This window comes from Panthera tigris, chromosome D1 (genome assembly GCF_018350195.1).
Source record: "Panthera tigris isolate Pti1 chromosome D1, P.tigris_Pti1_mat1.1, whole genome shotgun sequence".
Classification (NCBI taxonomy): domain Eukaryota; kingdom Metazoa; phylum Chordata; class Mammalia; order Carnivora; family Felidae; genus Panthera; species Panthera tigris.
Window position 1 is genome coordinate 52,918,789 of NC_056669.1, and position 17,957 is coordinate 52,936,745.

Genomic DNA, 17,957 nt, shown 5'->3' on the forward strand with positions numbered 1-17,957 from the left:
ATGGCTTGATTAGATCTAGGAATTCCTAGACCACCCCCTGAGGAAGGCACGTTAGCCATGCGCCTGGGCTTTTTCCATCTGGAAACTAAGCCTGGTTTGTGTCCCCGTTGAAATGTTAGTGACCTGCTCCATGAGGCCCTGTGGACACCAGACCGTGTCATAGAGCATCTCCTGACACTTTGGGGCCCAGACTGTTGAAGAGGTGCCTGGAGGGAGGTCATGGAGAGTTTGGGAGATCGGTACAACTAACCCTTGTGTGGCCCCACATTCCCAGAGGGCATTCACATCTGTCACCTCGTGGGATCCACAGCACATTGCTGTGAGGTTGGCCCAATGAGAAGTGCTGGGAGCACCATCATACCCTGGAGGACACACGTGCACAGAGAGAAGCAGCTTGGCACAGAGATGCCCGTTTGGTACACAGCTTTGAGCCAGGTTTGGATTTGCTCATGGTGGGTCGGTCCAACCTGTGAGACCCACCGCCATCCACAGAAGCTCAGCTTGCTGGTTGTAAACCTCACCTGGAGAGAGGCCTCACCGTGACCCACCTGAGTTGTCCCAGACACCCGTTTGTGAGGAGGCTGGTGTCGGGGAGCAGCAGGACCTGGCCCCCGAGCCCAGCTCTGCCTCTGGCCTGCAGTGCGACCCTGCAGGAGCCTGGGCTCCCTTGGCTTCCCGGTCTGGGCAGTGGGGGAACCGGATTACATCACCATTGCCCAAGCCTGATACACGTGTGCGTCACGTCACTGCCACGGTCTGTACTATAGCTGTGCGTGCCCACCTACACGACTCTTTCCTGCCTCCTTTAACCAAAATTGTTATTATTATTTTTTTCCTGAGGTGACTGCATTTATTTTAAAAGAAAATTGTGTGCTTCTGTTGCAACTCACTTGCCATAAATAGAAGGTAGCTATAGAAATAAAGACAGTGGAAGCGGTTGTCACATTCCGGGGAGAGAATGCCTGCTCAAGGACAGAGCAGAGAGTTGCTCCTCTTTGTTAAGTAGGGGCATTGGCAAGTGTTAGGTGTTAAAAAATAACACACTGGAACTAAGCTGAGACTTCCACGTGGACATCACCTAAAAGGTTGAAAGCGTCTGTCCTACATGTGACCCAGAGTGCTTTAACGTCCCTTTGTGCCATATGCCACCAAAATCGCATCCGTGGGATAACTTGCCCCTTGGCTTTCTCCGGTACTCTGTCTCAGCTTTCAGTGCTGCTCCCTGCAGCCTGCTGACTTGCAGAATAAACATCTCTTGCTGCTCTCAGAACCTACCCTTCTTGCCTTTCCTAAGTGTGGTCTTCTCTTGAGTGATCTGTTCCCACTGTCCCCTTAGACCCCCCCCCCCTGCCTTCTGCCCCTGTCATCAGGTCTGAGCCGGGGGCTCTGAGCTCAGCTGGATCCCCCATCACTGGACTGGTTAATGGCTCCCAGTTTGGACCAGGAAACCATGTGACTTCCTTCCTCCCCCACCTTCCTCTACTTTCTCCCCTCCTCTCTCTCCCTCTGAACTGCCATTATTTATATAGGTGCTTAAAATTAAACAACTAAAAAAAAAAAAAAAATTCACTTTGCTCTAAAAGGCCTAAAAGGACCCGAGCCAGAAGAAAAACAGAAACAGCACAATGTAGAGTCACGGGAGAGAAAAATATGGAGACCTACAGATCTCTACTGTGCTGTGTGGCCACAGGCAAGTAAGTTGCTTAACTTCTCTGGATCTGTTTCCTCCTCTGTAAAATGAATGTTATTTTGAATAGTACTTCACAAAATTATGCATATGAGAAAATATGGCCAAGGCTTCTAGCACGATGACTGCTACATAATAGGTACCCAATGAATGTTAGTTTCTTCTTCCCTTTCTGGAATCCGAAAGGTTTGGGCCACATATCTTCGAAAGGAAGGCAGATTCCTGCATGGCCACCCCTTCAAGCTTGGAGGAGGAAAAATAACAGCTCTGTTTGGGAGTCCAGAGCTTTAATCCTCCGCTCCCTCCTGCATGATTTCCAGAGATTCAAGGTAGGGGAGCGAGCCCAAGGCGGCAGCTAAACAAACATAGCAGGGGGTTTTGGAAACAGAACCCCAGCCTTCCTTGCTGGAGCTCCCTGCATTGCTTCCATTCCCCATAGTTCCAGGAACTGAGTGCTGATATCTGGTACCAGATGAAACGCCGTGATGCCTTTTCCTTCTGGTCAGCCGGCCTTCCCCCCAGAGTTGAAAGGAGAGGAAAATGACTGGTAATTCATTTAGGCTTCACTCCTTCTCTCCCGAACAGATCACGTTTCTATAAATAACTCTGGGAAGCTGCTGCACACAGTAACAGCAGTCATACATATATTTGCACTTCCAGAGACCTCTCTTTAGCTGCCACAGTGGAGGCTCTTGGGGGAATATACACCTGGCCTGAAGCAGGGTTCCACCACACTAGCTGTGTGACCTCATCTGGGCTCGCTTTTCATGCCCAGTTGCCCATCTGTAAAATGGGAGGAAAAATAGCAATCTGGGAGATGTTCCAACCGCAAGATGGGATAACATCTTAAACACTGAGATTATAGGGAGGGTTAAGTATTTACTGGTCTCCCCTTTTCACCTTTGGCAAAGAATGGGGTATGTTTTTAGGTGGTAAAGAAGTTATCTGATCAAAATTTACGTTGTGACCACTTGTCTGCTGTCATCTTGAGAATGAGCAAAAATGGAGGTTGAGATGATACTTAACCTATTTTCTAGTTTTGCAAATTTTGCTCTCCTTAGCCAAAATATTTCCTACTATGTCTTTTCTCCCCTAGACCACTGCAGTAGTGTCCTCACTGGCCTCCCTGCCCCCTTCCCCATCTTTCCCTTTCCTCTATCCTCACACTGCCCCAGGGTGATCCCTCCAAAGCCCAGATCCCTATCATGGGGACCCTGCGGTGACCCTCTACTTGTTCCCGGCTCAGGGTCTGACTCAGCGTGGCACTATAGCCAAAGCTCTTCTTCCCTGGGGCTCTCTGCTCACTCTGTTTACTTTTGTCCTCCCGCCAGGGAGCTCTGGCCACAGTAAACTAACACAGTTCTTGAGGGGACACGGGGCATTCCCGATGCCAAATACAGGGCCCGTGGTGAACATCTGGCATTATTGGGAGCAGAGGCTTCTGAACATAACAAAACCGCATTAATTTATAGTGAGGACAGTGGAAGGGCTTTCTGATTTGGAGTGATATGGGAAGAAATGAACCTTGTTTGCCCTTCAAAACCAATTCAGTTCAGCAAAGTATTATTAAAGATTTACATCGTGCCAGGACTCATGGAGAAAAGAAAGCAGTCGGCCCACCTGTTGGTTGTTGGAGAGACAGACACATGCCTGAACAGTCCTGCCCCGGAACAAGCATCCATTAGGGGAGCAAGGAGGCTGGCGTGTCAGGGTATGTGGGGCTCCAGAAGTGTAATGCAAACTGGGAGCCTCAGGGGACTCTCCTGGAGAAAGAGGATGACTCCCGCCCAAGGAGCCCAGGCAAATTTACACGCTCAGGTTCTGCCCAGAAGTGAGCTTTACTTTTAGGATCTGCAGGTCTGCTATAGACTAAATGGTGTCCCCTCCGGAAGTCATCTGTTGAAGCCCTAATGCCCCCTGTGACTGTGTTGGAGATAGATCCTTTAAGGAAGTGAGGAAGGCCATCTGAGGTCAAAAGGGTGGAGGAAACCTGAAGGAAACCAGGATCCTTATGAAAGGGACATATGTCCCTTATGGAAGGGACAGCAGCACTCGTGCTCACTGCCGCGTGACACAGCAAGAAGGTGGCCGTGTGCAGGTCAGGAAGAGAGTTCTCACCAGAAACCAAACCCTGTAGGAACCTTGATCTTGGGCTTTCCAGACTCCAGAACAATGAAAAGGAAATGTCTGTTGTTTAAGGCACCCACGCTGTGGCAGTCAGTCATGGCAGCCCGCGCAGATGAGGAGGTGTTAGGAGGAGCCTGGATGGTCAGACTTTGCATGGCAGTTATTTGTATGCAACCAAATGCTCCCAGCCTAAATGTGGGGCTTTGAAGCATTATATTTCTTCAAACATTCATTCATTCATTCAGCAGACATTCCCAGGTGTGCATTCTGTGTGGGGTCCTGTGCTAGAGAGTTCTCAGCATACATCATCCATACCCTCCACGTGTGACCAGGTGCCTGGGGGACAGGGAGAGGGAACAGCAGGCAGGGTCTGCTGCAGGAGGCACTGGTGGAAGACACACTCTCTTCCTCTCTTCAAGGACAGAGTTAGTGTGAGGGGCCCTTTTCTACCCCCCACCCCCAATCCCCTCTCATGGAGCAGCCTCTCCAGAAGACTCGATTTCCCCAGAGTTTCAGATGGGAATGGAGTGAGCAGTGTGGACTGAGGGCAGGTGTGCGGCCCTGTACTCCAGAAGGAGTACTCATTTCAGAGCTCCTTGAGAGGGGAGAAGGCGGCGGGGCCAGCCTCAGGAACCAAGGAAGGACTGTGTAATAGAAGACCGAATCCCATTACCGCGTCCTTGCAGGGAGCCAGGTGCTGTGCTAAGTGCCCCGTCTTTCCCACCCGGTGAATCCGTGTGATTGGTGGGCTCAAGAGCAGAGGAGTTAAGAACGTGGGTTTGAATTTTGGCTCCACCACGACCAGCTGAGACCTTTAGCAAATGATTTAACTTCTGAGTTTCCCTTCTGCCCCATGTATAAAATAGGGATGATAATAATACCTCCTTCATAAGTGTTGTTAGACTTCAGTGTGAAATAAAGTATGTGAGGTATGCAGCAAAGAACGAGACTATTATGAAGTCTTAAATGGACACGGCTATCATTGTTATCCTTATTCTGGTTATTGTGTTACCAAACCAAGCCTCAGAAAGGGATGTTGACTTGGCCAAGGTCACACAGATAGTAAGGGGCATTTTCTACCCCAGGTGTGCCTGGCTTCTCAACCCAACTTCCTCTCAGCCCCGCAGGCCACCTTTTCTCCTTCAGCAGCCATCGTCCCCCCTTCTTGATAACCTCCAGGAAGCCAAAGTTCTCAGAGAGCCTCCCCAGCCGATGAGAGATCCCCCCCCCCGACCCCTGCCCCACATCGAAGAGGAGGCTGTGTGCACATCATGGTGGTGGTCCCCAACCCCTGGCCAGAGTCCTCCTGAATGGAAACAGCTGAGTTGCGCTCCAGTGCTTAGCTCTTTTAAGATGCCCCTATTGGGCCCCTGCATGGGTGACAAGATGATGCATGAGGTCTGGCTAAGCAGCTTATTTGTCTGAGCTGGTAAAGGCCTTTGTCCTGAGTTGGGTTAATGGTAAGGGGCAGCGGCCCTTTAAAGCCTGGACAATGGACAGGCTTCTCAGGTCACCGAATCACTCAGCAAATGGCCTGAGCCCCTCCACTCCACGCTAACCCTGCTCTTCATCTAGCAATGTGCCACTCCCCTCCTGGCTAGGAGGGACATTTGTGTATAAAGGGAGAGAAAGACTCAAAGAGCATTAGAGAGACAAAGGACTTCAGAGGAGTGACCAGAGAGGACAAGGGATAATTCCTGCCTCACTGCCTCTACCCTGTGCTGACCCTGCACTGTGCTTTCCTGCTTTGCTCTTGTCCCTCCCCAGATGCATGGTACCCACAGTGACCAGTGACAGTGATTTCCTGATGCACCTTTCACTACCAAAACCTAACGCTGCAGATGCCAGTTCAGACTTCTGAAGTTGGCAGTCAGGCCCCACTGGAGTGTGCCCCTCCGACTCCGTCTTGAACCTCTCTGATGCCTCCCCAGGCCCCCCACTCCAGTGAGACACATCATTGACCTGCTTCAACCTAACCAGCCTTCTCTTACCAGTTTTCTACATTTGATTCTCCATAAGATCTTAATGAAAAAAACACTCAAATATTAAACATTTTTCTCAAAGTCATGGAAACCACCAATTTAAGTCAGCATTCCTTATACGAAGAGTCGTCGAGCTAGATTTGAGGCCAGGCCTTCTGATTCTGAATCCCGACTTGCTCTCAATGGATGTACTCATTTGTTCTTACTACAAAGATTTCTTGACCACCTACTGTGTGCCAAGCACTGAGGTGGGGCCAGGAGTACTAATGTGAATCCCGCCCTCAAGGAGGGGCCAAACATAGGGGCGCCTGGGTGGCTCAATTGGTTGAGTGTCTAACTCTTGATTTAGGCTCACATCATGATCTCACGGTTCATGAGTCCAAGTCCTGTGTGAGTGCAGAGACTGCTTGAGATTCTCTCACTCCCTTTCTCTCTGGCCTTCTCTCTCTCTCTCTCAATCAATCAATCAATCAATAAACAAACAAACTTCACAAAAAAAAAGGAGGGGCTTAACATTAACATCCAGTCCAGTCACTGAAGGTTCCACAATGCAAACGTGAAAAGTCCCTAGTGGCTTTGGCACCTAGATGGCCATTGGTGACCATGGTAAGGCCATTTTCAGGGTGTGGGGACTAAACTGGGAGGATGGATAGGAGGTGAGAGGGCAGAAATAGCTTGGATAACTGAGTCTAAGATATTGGACTTGGCATCACAGATTGCTAATCATAACAGGAAAAGGCTCTTTATGGTGGGGAGATCAGGAATGGTCATCTGTGTGACCACTTAGTGGTCAGTGATATGAAGCAAGAAGAGGTACATTCCATTGCATGTGAGATGTGCTTGCCCAGAATGTTAACCGAGTGCTATGAGAAAACAATCAAGATGCATCCAGCACGTAGGACAGTCTGTGGGGCAGCTGGCCTGGACTTTTCAAAAAGGTCAATGTCATGGCAAAAAGGAATCGGGAGTGCTGGAGGGGGTGCTGATGTCTATAGCCATCTTTCAAATGGTCAGGAAAACTTTTATAGAGAAAGATCATGAAACAAAGCAATGTGGCAGCATATTAACAATTAACAGATGTAGCTGAAGAGTATATAGATGTTTTGGAGTCTATTCTTTCAACTTTTCTGTAGGCTCGCAAATTTTCAAAATAAAAAGCGAGGGAGATTTTGCTTGGGTTGGAGAGAGATTGGACAAAGCAGCTGAGTTTTTGGAAAGGTTTCATGGGATGGGTGAGGTGTGGGCACTTTCTGTAGCAAGACCCCACCTTCACCCCCACCTTGGGAGCTCGGAACACAGAAACCCTCTGAACCCTTATAGAGAATTGATAGTTGAGCAGTTGTGATAAAACAGGCCCTTCCTGGGCGTGGAGGGGACTTGTCCAGGCGCTGGAGCTGGTAATGGGAACCACATTGGCAGAAGTGTGTGGAGCCCCACCCCAGAAATAGCCCTTCTGTGTTGAGGCAGGACAACTGGAACGAATTATGTGTATTCATACTTGTTAAACTGCCTTGGCACCAGAAGTGATCCCTGTAACCGGAGCTTTACAACGGTACAGCCATAGTTAAAGTTGGGCCAGCCTTGCCCCCGCACCCTCTCTGTCAGAGGTTTATAGTGAAAGCATAAAGCAATTCAGCATGAGCTGAAACATGAAAAACTCCTCCAGACTGTAAAGGCAAACTTTTCTGTTTAAAGTTTTCTAGAGGGACAGCATTTTAGAACAAAACCTTTTCCATCTCCTGCTTTTCCAGCCCTGGCCAGAATCCCAAAAACCCCCACCCCCTAGCCCCACTCCTCTCCCCATCTCGAACCAAGACCACAATCCTATCAAACACAGAAGCTGCTGCATTCCGTGGTTAGAAGGGTTGTATTGTGGCCGGAGAGTCATGCTTTCTCAGTCTGAGCCCTAAAACTGTGTGGCCTTGGGCAAGTTGGTTTCAGTCTCTGGGCTTCAGCCCCTTGCTAGTTTATAGACAATATTTATTAGAGTCGCTCAGCCCGTACAGGTGTGTGGCATTGAGTGCATGGAGACTGGACACACAATGGCACTGGTAAGCATTGTCTTATTGATCATATCTGAATGTGGCAAATACATAGAGATCTGTAGAGATTAGTTGTCTTTTTTGATCATGAAGAAAAGCTTATCCAAAGTGACTCTGTTTTTTAGCTAAAAGGTCAGTGAAGTCCGGTTCTTAATGGAAGAGAAATTACATGGAAAGACACAGGGAAAGAATTTGATTTTGTCCTCTTGTTAAGAATTTGGGGGGGCTTCTAGATGGCTCAGTTGGTTAAGTGTCTGACTCTTGATTTCGGTTTAGATCATGATCTCGTGGTTTGTGAGATCGAGCCCCGTGTCAGGCTCTACACTGACAGTGTGGAGCCTGCTTGGGATTCTTTGATTCATTCTCTCTCTCTCTCTCCCTCTTTTTCTCTCTCTCTCTCCCCCGCAGTCCCCCCCCCCCAATTTGTACACACACTCTCTCAAAATAAGTAAATAAACTTAAAAAAAAATAATTTGGGACACCTGAGTGGCTCACTCTGTTAAGTGTCCCAACTTCTGCTCAGGTCGTGATCTCATGGTTCGTGGGTTTGAGCCCCGCGTCAGGCCCAGTGCTGACAGCTCAGAGCCTGGAGCCTGCTTCAGATTCTGTCTCCTTCTCTTTCTGCCCCTCAACTGCTCCCACTCGCTCTCGCTCTCTCTCTCTCAACAATAAAATAAATTTAAAAAAAAAAAAAAAAGAACTTTTGGTAAAAGGGGGTTTGACTTTGAAGTCAAATAGTCCCAGGTTAAAAATCCAGCCTCTGCCACTTACTGGCAATGTGCCCCAGGCAGGTTAATAATCCATTTTGAGCCTCGGTCACTTCATCTGTTATATAGGGTATAACAATGCCAGCATAGGGTGAGTGAGGAACCAACACACCTCCTGAAAAGCTCTTCGCTCAGCACCTACCAACTAATAAGCATTTAATGAACAGAGCTATAGTTAATACTGACTTTGAGACGAGGAAGTGTCTTCATATCCAGACCTGTCTCTCAAATGTTCTTGGGCACCAGGAATCATAGCCCAAGGGCAGCCAGCTGACATCAAAAGCCCCGCCCCATAGACCTTCCAATAGATAATGAAAATGCACTGTGATTTCTGTCCTTGTGAAGCTCTTAGCCTAGCCCCTCAAGCTATTCGGGGTTTGATGGGCTAGGGGGACACTGAGGATGAGGAGAAGCTTTCGTTGCTATTTCAGAGTGAGGTAGCTCCTTCAGCTATGGCCAGCTGGTTTGTTTGGAGCCTAGTTACCCGGACATGAGAACCAGCAAAGGGGATAACCTTCACTCACCTGTTCCATCTGGCAAACCTGGCTAGGAATGGGGGCGGAAAGAGTAGACCAGAATCAGTTTCCTTGTGTTTTTCTGAGTCAGGATTAAGAACCCCAAACTGCTTCATGGAAGGTTCAGCCTTTTCATCTGAGTCACCACAGTGTCAACCAGTTTATCCCGCACAGGACGTCCCCACCAATCCCAGCTACGTCCCCACTGTGACTTTGGAAGATCACTTCACCCACTTGGCCCTCACTCTTCTTATCTCTAAAGGGAGAATACGACCACCTGCTCTACGGGCCTCTCCAGCCTGTCCTGTGGCTTCTGTGAGTTAACACACGTAAGAGTGTCGGCTGCACCAAAGAGGCTGGGAGGCAGCCCCCAGGAGCACACTCTCCAGCCAGGCAGGCACATCGTATGCACCAGCGCGCTAGGTGTTTTCCTGAAAAGCTACATGCAAACAGAGGATGTTATTACTAAAATACTTGGTAAATAGAGTATTTAGTAAACGGAAACACTGTAAGGATAGGAGAGAGAGAACACTAATATTTACTTACCATCTGTTACCCTTAATTTATTCTGCTTTTGGCATCTAGATTCTTGACTGTGTATTTTGCATGTTCGGGTAGCACACCTGGATTGTCAAGACTTTCAAACAGGTCATCCGCAGTATCATTAAAGATCTAGGCATAGTTTCCTACCAGAAAAAAAAAATGATTTTCAAATATGCATTGAAAATCGCCATCCCTCTGGACAGGTGAGAATTTATGACAGGCAATTAAATGATGTGTATTTGCCCAATGTGTATTTCTCCTGTTAAAGTAGAGGAAGTAATATATAAAAGGGGGCAGATGAGGTTAGAAAGGGGCTGGACTTGTTTCCTGCTCGCTTGTAGGTTGGGTTAAACATTTCCAATCCCTTGGATCTGCATTCCTTGGGATAGCACTCTGCCGCTCACAGCCGCTCCCAACCCCTCACCCTATACCAGGTTCCTTTCCTTTTCTGTGTCACTGCTTTCAAGAGTCAAGGTCCTTCAAAACGTGCCTCTTCCAAGACTGAAAAATTGCCTAAAGTCTGGGGAGTGAGGTCACCCTCTTCCTCTGGGGCCTCCTGCCCCGGCTCGGAGGCTGTCACCTGTGGACTGGGAACAGCTGCGTGTTTGTTGTCTGAAAGGTGCACGCCTGTAAGCGTCCTTAGCTAGGACTCCTTCTCTGGGGCTGGCAGCAGGTGCACATTTCCGGGTTGGGAAGAAAGAGTCTATCCCAAAGACCCTCACGGGATCTCGTGCCAGCTCCTGGGGAGTTTCATCAGGTTTACAAGTCTGGTCAGCGCTCCTGCTGCACCTTCAGCCCTGCGGGGACTCTCTCGGAAAGACGCCCCGTGTGGAGGAAGGGGCACAGGCTTCGGAGGGAACATGAACCAGCCTCGGATGGCCACTTCTCCAGTGTGCAGCCACATGGCTTTGAACCACCTATCCCCCCACTCTGAGTCTGATTTTTGTCCTTTGCAAAATAAGGATAATAATTCTCATCTCAGGGGTGGGGGGCAGTTGGCAACTGAGTTAGGTAGTACTTGTGAAAAGATGCAGGGGGGTCCTGGTGCATGGTAAACACAAGAACAAGTCAGTCCTCTCACCCAGCGGCTGCTAGAGGACCCACTCTGGTGCACTGCCCACAGAGTGTGCTTGTGAACAGGCAAGGTATCCGAGAGGGGGAGCAGATCACAGTCGGCACTAGAGGAGGCCAGCCAGCTGGTACTCCGGGGCTGTTCTCAGGGTGACTCACGCCGTGCTTCTCCACGTGTAAAAGACCTCATCACTCCGAGTCTCTCCACTGCTCAGGAATGGCAAGAACTACTTCTCAGGATTGTCACAGGATCCAATGATATCACGTGTATGAGAGCATCAGGCACAGTGGCTGGCGCCTGGCAGATGCTCAGAAAATGCTGAATTCTGTAAAAAAAGAGATTTTGTTAAAGACAGGCCAGGAATGCGGTCTGTGATCCCTGCCTGCCCCCGAGACAGCTGTGTGAGGTGACATGAGTCAGGGCAGCTCAGGCTGCAGGGAGAGCCTCCTCCAGATTGTACAACACATTGGGGGGGTACCAGGAGCCAAGTGGCCGAGCTCCCCTGTCTGTCTTGCCCCAGCACCTGCTTCTGGTGGGTCCCAGCTAGCATCCTGCCAGGGCTTTGCCCTCCTGCCTCCCAGCCCTGAAGCCAGGCTGCTTTCAAGTCAACAGCCTTCTGTTGGGCACGCCTGGTTTTACTTGTGCTTTCTGCAGGCCCGTCAGTCTACCTGCGCAGGCCCACCTGCCAGCCCCCCATTTGTCACCTTCTCTGCTCCTCCCACACACGTGGCCCCTTTCCCAGCTCTGCCCTTTTCTACAGGAGTGCCTTTGCTAGGTGCCTGTGAGTGCTTTCATGTCCCTTGGCATGTCCCTTAATTATTTCCTTTTCACAGGTGAGGCAACCGAGACTCAGAGCGATCAAGCAGTGTGCCCAAGGTCAGGCAGTTCGCAGGTGGCAAGCCCATAGTGGCTAGTGCGAGAGTTCGTGGTCTCTGCACCCACCCAGCAAGGACTCCCAGGAAGAGCGTCATGGTGCCATTGGTTCCAGGGGACACGCCTGCCGGGGCATTCAGAGTGCAGGATGTTTGTTCACTCATTCGCTTAACAAAGCGAGGCAATTTGTCAGGTTCTTTTTGTAGCTCTTAGGCAGAGGGGCTCAGGCAGAGACGGCTCTTGGCTTTAACAGAGAATGGCTTGAGGGTGCTATTTCTGGTAGGCCTGGGACCAGAGGGAGAAGAGAAAGCAGCTGTAGAGATTGGGTAAGTGCTTGGCTTGTCAGAAACATAATCCCCCCACACCTGTGCCCTGGAAACACGATCCAGGGCTCTGAGATGCACTTTCGTCTGTCACCAGGGTGTCCCCAGGGTGACCTGCCCAACCATATCCAAGCTGGTAGGGCTCAGGTTACAGAGCCCATTCTCAGGGCCCTTGAGTCCCAACAATGGCTGTTTGTCCTTTGGAACTGCCATCCCCCAGGAGGAATGTTAATGGGACCAAGAATGGAGGGGGGAAGGGGGGCAGACTGACCAGTCGGAGCCCACTCTCAGGTCAGCCTCTTGAGTGAGCTCATCCGTGCATGTCTGCTAGTCCCTCCAAGAGACTCTTAAACCAGCTCCAGGAAAGAGGGATTCATCCTCTGCTTTTCCTAGCTCAGACCACCACTCCTCTGCTTAATCTGGGACTTAGTCTACTCCTTGGCTGAGCTTGCAACTCAAGAAATATTCAAAAGCAGAAAATCTAAAAATGACTTGGACTTCCAATAATAGAAAGTTGGTAAATAGCATTATCTTCTGTCCATATGATGACGTTTTAAATAGCTGTTAAAATCATGTGTTCAAATAATATTTAAAGATAGGAGAGAAAACCCCTTATTGTATATGTTAAGTGGAAAGAAAGAGAAATAGAAAGCTGTCTATCTCAGTATGAGTACAGTGTGAACCTAATTTGATAAGTACATGTTTACATATGTATAAGAAAAGACTAGAAGGAAATAGAGCAGGGTACGTTAACAGCAATTATTATTGGGTTTTTCCCTTTGTACTTTTCTCCTGTATACATTTTTTAGTGAACACGCCCAAAATAAAATTAATTTCTTATGTTTATTTTTTTTTATTTTTGAGAGAGACAGAAAGAGAGACAGAGACAGAGCATGAGCAGGGGAGGGGCAGACAAATGGAGACACAGAATCCGAAGTAGGCTCCAGGCTTGGAGCTGGCAGCACACAGCCTGTCGCAGGGCTCAAACCCACGGACCGCGAGATCATGACCTGAACCAAAGTCAGACACTGAACCGACTGAGCCACCCAGGCGCCCCGAAAATTAATTTCTTTTTTTTTAATTTTTTTAATGTTTATTCATTTTTTAGAGACAGAGACAGAGCATGAGTGGGGAAGGGGCAGAGAGAGAGGGAGATACAGAATCTGAAGTGGGCTCCAGGCTCTGAGCTGTCAGCAGAGAGCTGGACGCGGGGCTTGAACTCACGAACTGCGAGATCATGACCTGAGCTGAAGTCGGACGCTCAACCAACTGAGCCACCCAGGCGCCCCAGCCCAAAAGTTAATTTCTTAAAGGTTAATTCATTTCACTCCCCATATACCTGACATTGTGCTGGGTGCTGGGGATAAGATTTAGAAGAACCTAGCCTCTGTTCTCCATGAGCTCATAGCCTAGCAGGGCATAAAAATACATGAGCAGATTTTTTTTTTTAATGGTATTTTCAACAACAACAGCAGCAACAGCAACAATTATACTGACATGTTTGTTAAGTGCTATGGAATGTTCTAAATGCTTTCTGTATATTTACGTTCAAACCTTACAGCTCAATGGGTAGGTGGTTATTAACCCATTTTACTGACAGCACAGGCTGCTTTGGGAACAGAATGAAGAGAGATTAATTCTGTCTTGGGGTGGGGAAGGGGGCGGTCAAGGAGGCTGCAGCCAGGAATCAGCACGCGTACTGATCCCTGCAGGATAAATGTAAGTTCTCCAAGCAGACTGAGCAGGGAAAGGTTTTCCATGTACAGAGAACACCATGAACAAAGACACCAAGGGATGAAAGAGCAAGACATCATTATGAAATGGCTAATACCACACTCCTTCCTCCCCAGCAAGAAGCTAGAAAGGTCTACAGGGCCACTTTGTGAAGGGCAGAGGAGACCGTGCTGAAAGTTTGAGCGTAATTCCGGTAGGCAGTAGCAAGCCATTGAGGAGCCTTGACCTGACCAGCTCTGCATTGGTGGAAGATCGTTCTGTCTTCTTAAATCCCGTGAAAAGCTCACTGGTCTGTGGAGAGAGAAGTGCTCCTCTGGAGACTGAATGTTGCAGGAAAATTCATCTCCGTTCCAGCTGAAGAAGCAGAGAAGGAGAAAGGAAACGGCAGGAGGCCATGGAAATGTGTGATTTCCTTTACCCTTATCTGCTTGTAGAAAGTCACTGCAGCCATGTGGAATCCAGCCCCAGGATGAGAGATGTATGTGCTCAGAAATGTGTTTACCACGTAGCCGGGAAAAGGTGTTATTGCCGGAAGAGACTTGAGAAATTCAAATGGACTTTTGGCTTTGAATGCGATTTCTGTGCTTAATTAGCTCAAAACACTTCTGTTCTTGCCCTAAAAACTAGGGAAAGTCTTGTGTGGCAATACTGTCAGTACTTCTAGTCCAGGCGTGGTTGGAGCTGTATTTATTACAGAAGTCCCCAAACCCCTCACCGTGGAGCTGACAAAGTCATAGAAAACCCAGGGTGACCCTCTGTGGATCCCTCTGCCGTGTCTTTCTTTAGCTAATACGGAGCTTACACGATGATGGTCCACTGTGCTTGTCCACAAGGGTTCTGCTTGTACCAAAGGAGACAATCGGAATGATGTAGGGAGTTCTGGGGACTGTCTCTTATTCTGACACTGCCCTTCCTATAAATACACCTTTTTTCAGTGAAGAAATGCTGAATAGATTGTGTTATTTTTGTTTTTGACGTTTTCTTTTTTTTACCTTTACTCTGAAAGGCAAAAGTCTGGGAACCGCTAAGCTTATGTCTTATTAACCTATACTTAATGCCAGATGAATCAGACATGGACTTGGCTCTTAAAGACAAATGATCATGCATAGTAACCCAAGGTAGGAAATGATGAGTTTTGTTTAGAAAAGGCTGGATGTTATCATGGGGAGATGGCAGAAGGCAGATGAGGAAGAACTTTTGTACTATTTTTGCCACTTGTAGATGAGTCCAAAATTACTTCAAAATAAAAAGTTAGGAAAAAAAAAGTCTTGCACCTAGGGTGAATGGTAAGGGGGTCACTTTTTATAGGTGATAAAAAGGAGTAAGCCAGGATTGTCATTTAAAGCTGCATGAGGGACGATCTTGAATGTCAGGCTGAAGAGTTCACACTTGACTCTGTAGCTAGTGTGGAGTCATGGAAGGTGTTTGATTAAGGGTAAAACATGGTGAGATTTCCTACCAGAAAGATCCTGGAGGTGGCTGAAATAGCCCACAGAGGGTGATCTTTAAAACTATCCCAAAGAGAGCTAGCTCTGCAGGATGTTGCTAGGTGCTGCTTGAAAGAGGGAGGGGTTCACAGACCAAAAAACTGGGAAATGTTAAGGTTAAAGAGATGTCTTTATGCGGGAGTTCTCAGAGGCATTTATTTAATTATGTGCACTGTGTGTCTCTAAAGAGAGGTGATACGGACTATTTGCCTAAACTCTTTTTTTAAGTTTGTTTATTTCGAGAGAGAGAATGCATATGCACAATCAGGGGAGGAACAAAGAGAGGGGGAGAGAGAGACTCTGTACTGTCAGCACGGAGCCCAATGTGGGGTTCAAACCCATGAACCATGAGATCATGACCTGAGCTGAAATCAGGAGTCCGATGCTTAACCAACTGAGCCCCCCCCCCACCCCCCACCCCACCCCACCCCCCGCCCACTGGTGTCCCTCCCGACACTTTTTGACCATAGTTCCATCCTTGGAACTTCTCATAGGACTTGTATTCAGGGGGAACAAAACAAAACAAAACAACAACAACAGAAACCCTTCAGGAAATACTGGCTAGCACTGGAAATGGAGGAGCAGGTGTTTGTAGTCCATTCCTTCCTTACCTCTAGATTCTGCAAACTGGAAGCCATGGCCTGGACATAACTCAGATCCCTTTGTGCTGGGGGAGCCAGTGTCTCTCCCTCCCCGCCCCGAACCACCCTTCCTTCCACAGCTGTCTGAGCCCAGGGTCACCACCCTTCCCAATGCCCAGAGGCTCTTCTGTGGGATTGTTGGCCACAAGAGAACAATAACATCACACATGCCTAAGACACATTTCCAACCCAATTTTTTTAAATTGCAGTAATGAGAAATAATTCAATGTTTTCATTAAGAAGGGGAGTATTTTCGAAGGACTCTTTAAATGTCATTTTCTAATCAAGGTCCTTAATTAACCTCTTTTTTGCAATTGAATGAAAATACGTGGTAGTTTTTCATCACCCTCCCCCTTCCAAATGAGCCCCACCTTGATTTTGGCCAGTGTGCATTAATGAGTTAATGTGGCTTCTCCTCCTTCCCCAGCTACCTTTTCATTCTGTTTGGTGGTTGTTAAGAGCACAGTGATCATTGCAAGGCTCAAGCTTTGGCCAGTTTCACTATAGTTCGTTAAACCCTCTGATCTTGTGACATCTACTAGCTTCTGCCAGTTGTTTGACCTTCAGTGGGTTATTTAACCTGTCTGAACATTGCTTTCCTATCTTCAGTATGAGAAGAGCAATTCGTACCTCCTACAGCTAGTGCAGGAAAGTGCTGGGCACGTGGTATATTTAGGCACTTGGTAAGTATTCTCTCTAATGGTCTCTTTCCAGTGATTAGCGTTGTCATACTCTGCACTTAAAACCTCTTAAAAAATACTTGTTGAGTGACCACAGGTACGTGCACACAGCTGCCACTAGTCTAATAAAGATTAACTGAGGAGCTAATTGCACCCTTTAAAGTCCTTATATAGTCTCTCTTTTGCCTTCCTTTCAATAAAGACACTTAACTTGGTGATAGTAATTAGCAGAGAACAACCCTGTTTGGTCGGTATTATTGCTCCCGTTTTATAAACTTGGAAAACGAGGCTCAGAGTGAAGCTATATTAAAATTCAGATCTCTCTAGTCCCTAAGTTCATGTCCATTAATATTGCACCAGAAATGATAGGATCCATTCCTTCTTTCACTCTTACAGTCCACTCAACAGTTATTGACATGTGCTGGGTGCCAGACATAAGACACATTCCAGTCCTCTGAGAACCCACCTTCTAGTTGAAGGAGATGAAACGTGCGCATGAAACTTACAAGGCAACCTGGTAACACCTCATTTATCCCTCACTGGGGAATGAGCTGTTATATTAAGTGAATTTTACAGATGGAATCACAGAGCTTTAACTCAAAGGGGCCTTGGAGATCTCATGGTGAAACCCCATTACTTTAAGAACTAATACTCAAGAAGAAATGCTCAAGGATCCTGGGTGACCTGCTCGAGGTGGCTTTGTTGAATTATTGTAGAACCAAAACTAGATCTCAGCTCTTCTGATTTCCAGCCTAGGACTTTCAAAATATGTAGCAATTTTCTTAAAATAGAATATGTATTTCTTTGGAATTTGCATCAGATGTAGGGTTGCCATCTTAGACCTTTCTGCATGCCTTGGGATCATCTTTATAATCAGCTTTATAACACAATGCTCGAAAGCAGCAGCTTGTTTGAACCCTCAGATGTGGCTATGGGATAGTCCCTAATGGGGTGATCCTAGATAGTTGCCATCACCCAATTCCATCATGTTGTTTTCAACCCTTAGGTGTATTTTTGTTTGTTTTTTTTTAATACACATACACACATGAAATTGAACAAACTATGAGAACTTCATGGCTAAACAGACTTTTATTTGATTCATTTTAGTGCAATTATTTTATTTCCCTAAGCCTTTATCTTCCCTGTAAAATGGGCACAGTACAATAACCTGTCTCATACAATTGTCGTATAAGAAGTGAAAGGTGCCTGAGCTAGATAGATGCTTAGCACCCTTCCTCCCTTTCCTTTTTCAAGTATTCAAGAAACTCTTAAAAGTTGCACACTTCTTCACTCACGAAGTGCATAGCAATAATGAAACAGAACTAAAATAAGTGTTGGCCATGAAACATAACCCCCTCCTGAGCGGTAAATCAAAAGTGCCTCTGCTCCAAAAAAACACATATAATATGTCTACTTTCTTCCTCCCAGGACGATAAAGAAGGCTTTAAAACAAAGCATAATTCATATCATCTCCAGATCTTGGG

General features: G+C 47.4%; 1 protein-coding gene across 2 annotated transcripts in view; it reads left to right on the plus strand.

Moving 5' to 3' along the window:
* Nucleotides 1–17,957, plus strand: part of TENM4 (teneurin transmembrane protein 4) — a 597,404-nt gene that overhangs the window by 318,581 nt on the left and 260,866 nt on the right. The gene's annotated exons all lie outside the window — the stretch shown is intronic.